Source organism: Nannospalax galili, unplaced genomic scaffold (assembly GCF_000622305.1).
Source record: "Nannospalax galili isolate Female #2095 unplaced genomic scaffold, S.galili_v1.0 scaffold1051, whole genome shotgun sequence".
Taxonomy (NCBI): domain Eukaryota; kingdom Metazoa; phylum Chordata; class Mammalia; order Rodentia; family Spalacidae; genus Nannospalax; species Nannospalax galili.
Window position 1 is genome coordinate 1,547,665 of NW_008331995.1, and position 2,922 is coordinate 1,550,586.

Genomic DNA, 2,922 nt, shown 5'->3' on the forward strand with positions numbered 1-2,922 from the left:
TCAGCTCTCCTATTTTGTTTGGCTGTTTTCCATCTCACAGATGGAGGTGTGTGTCTTTGACTCCCAGAGGAAATACTTCAACTGATGGAGGTGACCAAAAGGACAGGTCTTATGCTTGTCCCCATCTCTCTCTAGAACGGTAATGGTAATAGAAGAGAATAAAATTTGAAGTTCTTCCCAATTTGGCAATTTTATAGCCTAAAGACATTTTTATTTGAGTTCTAATCAAGAGGCCAATGTCATGTGAACCATGAATGGTTTGGGTGTGGTCATGTATTTATTCATAATATGTTTCACATGTATTAATAACAGAATAACACTTATTCATACACTGAGTATACCTTTTTCTGACATACTCTGGCGTTTGTGTGGAGATGGAGAACACTGCTGGGGTTTTCCTAATCTCTTTGGTTTGGAAGGCTTGGACATGGTTTCTCAAGCAAAGTGTCCTCTGACCATTGCTTCAATACTTCCATTTTGGAAAGTAAGGAATGGTGGGTTCATGGTAGATCAGAAAGACTTGGGCATCTTGTACTCCACAGTTTATTTTTCACACAAACGCTGAGGATGACAGGAAACCCGGCAGGGTATTAGGCTCACAGCCTGAAGAGAAGTCATGTCATTGGCCAATGTTTTCATGTAAAAGGTGATCTCGATGGCTCAGAATCTGTTCCTGAAGTTCTCCAAGTTGCTGAGGGGTGCTGAAGGCCATGCCCATGCTCCGCATCCTTTGTCTTGCTACTGGTAAACTTGGGCATCATTTGAGGATATCTTGGTGAAACAGTGGGAGAACCCCCCCTTTCCCAGTGTCACTCTGTATTGAAGCTGTTGGGGGGGACCCTCCATTTGACTGCAAGGAGTCCAAGGCACCATGGATCAGAGTAAAGCATATTAACAACAGTAACAGTAAGAAAAGAGTCCGGCTACCATCCAAAATAGACATGCCTAAAAAAATTAGTGTAAATAGCAGGTCTGATACTAGCCAAGTGATTCTGTCTGTTCTGAATTGTCCATCTGTTCCTCTCTTTTATTAAGTGTTTATATTTTTTACTCTGAAGATTACTTTAAAAACATACAACATTAGCACCAAGGCAGCATATTTTTTTTCCCAGAGATCACACGAAACGGAATAGATACAGTCTGTGATATTAATAAGTCACTTATTGGCTAATGACATTTTCCTACAATTGCCAAAAATACCCTCCTAACAACTCTTGTAGCACCTTGATGATGGCTAGGTTGTTTGAAAAAATCAAAAACAAAAAGAATTACCATTTTATAAAAGTAACAGTAAAACATTTACAGGTAGAAAGTAAACAATAGTGTACCGTGATAATGAAGGATCACTTTTGTCATAACACTACATATAATGTAGAGTACGTAAAATGCAGCGATCTGACTGCAAGGGACACCGTCATGTAGAGGCAGTCACAATAAAATCATTTTACGTACAAAAATATTACATCACAATAAATAATTTCAACCATAAATATTAAACTTTACATCATTAGGGTATTCCGCAGGTTGAGCATCCCTTGTTTGAAACGCTTCAGGTCATCGGTGTATTCAGATACTCTGTAGCCTTCGTGATACTTGCATATACAAAATGAGACATCTTGGGAATGGGACCCAAGTCTAAACATTTATATTTCTTTCTTTCTGAAACTTTTTTTAAAGCAGAATTGAGAATTATTAAGAGACTTCCATACAGATGTTTAAGCAGTAGGGTTAAGAGAAAGGAAGGTGCTCAGGAAGAAAGCAAGACACAGCCGAGAACATGGGTGTGGGCTTCTCAGGGGAGAGTCGCCTCGTTTGTGTTTCTTATGGACAAAGCTTTATATACACATGGCATAAAGGTAATTTCACATAGCACTTCAAATGATTTTGTGTATGAAACAGTTTCATGGCATGCAATTTTTCATGTAAGATGTCATGTTGACACTCAAAAGATTTCAGAATTTGGAGCATTTCAGAGTTCTGATTTTTGGTTTAGGGATGCTCAACCTGTATATATATGCATATGTACATACATATACACACATACACTCACACAACACAAGCACACGGGTCCTCACACATGCACACAGATGCACCCAAATTTAAGGTGGAGGTATTGTATTACTATCCTTCATCCATCCCATAATGGCTTCCTCTTCAGAGCCCCTGAAATAAAGAAACCAGGAGATATAAAACTTCTGCCTCAAACAAACGCTGTAAGCCAAGAACACGTGAAACAAGCACTTTCACATGCAGAAGTCTAAAATGTCACTTAGGATTTTCTCTGGGTTAAAAGGGGAATTGTTTTACTTCTTTATTTACTTATGTATTTACTATAGAAAACATGGAAGTGAGCTGGAGATGTAACTCAGTGGTAGAGCATTTGTCTAGTAGTGTGAGGTCCTGGTTTGCTCTCCAGTACCATGAAAGAAACAGGGCAGGCAGGATGTCTCAGCGGGTAATGCCACTGGTTGGAAGGAGAGAACCGACTCCTGCAAGTTGCCTTCTGAGCCACATGGACGCTGAGGCATGTGTATGCCGATACACACACACAGATAAATAAATATAATAGAAAAGAAAGAGCCAGGTGTGGTAGTGAACGGGAGGCAGACAGGCAGATCTCCGAGTTCAAGACTACATAGGAAGTTCTAGGCCAGCCAGGGCTACGGACCCTGAGAGAGTATGCAAACGTCAGTAGATTCCCTTCCAGTCTTTTTATATACACGTTTATACATGTCAATTTTGTATATATGTACTCATACATTTTATGACAGATAACATGCACACAATGTAGATATAAAATACAGAAAATGCACATGAAAATGGGGTCTCTAGATCTTCACCCCATCTTCCCCTTTCTGACCTGATCTCAATTTTTTTCCCTTCCCTTCCCTTCCCTTCCCTTCCCTTCCCTTCCCTTCCCTT

The 2,922-nt window shown here is 39.8% G+C and overlaps 1 protein-coding gene across 4 annotated transcripts in view; it reads right to left on the reverse strand.

Moving 5' to 3' along the window:
* Positions 1-356: 356 nt before the first annotated feature.
* Adamts9 (ADAM metallopeptidase with thrombospondin type 1 motif 9) overlaps positions 357-2,922 on the reverse strand; it is a 182,128-nt gene continuing 179,562 nt past the window's right edge. For all 4 annotated transcript variants that reach the window (XM_008827120.3, XM_029560637.1, XM_029560638.1 and 1 more), the window contains one exon: positions 357-2,163. The gene's annotated coding sequence lies outside the window, so the exon portion shown is untranslated. The remainder of the gene's footprint in view (positions 2,164-2,922) is intronic.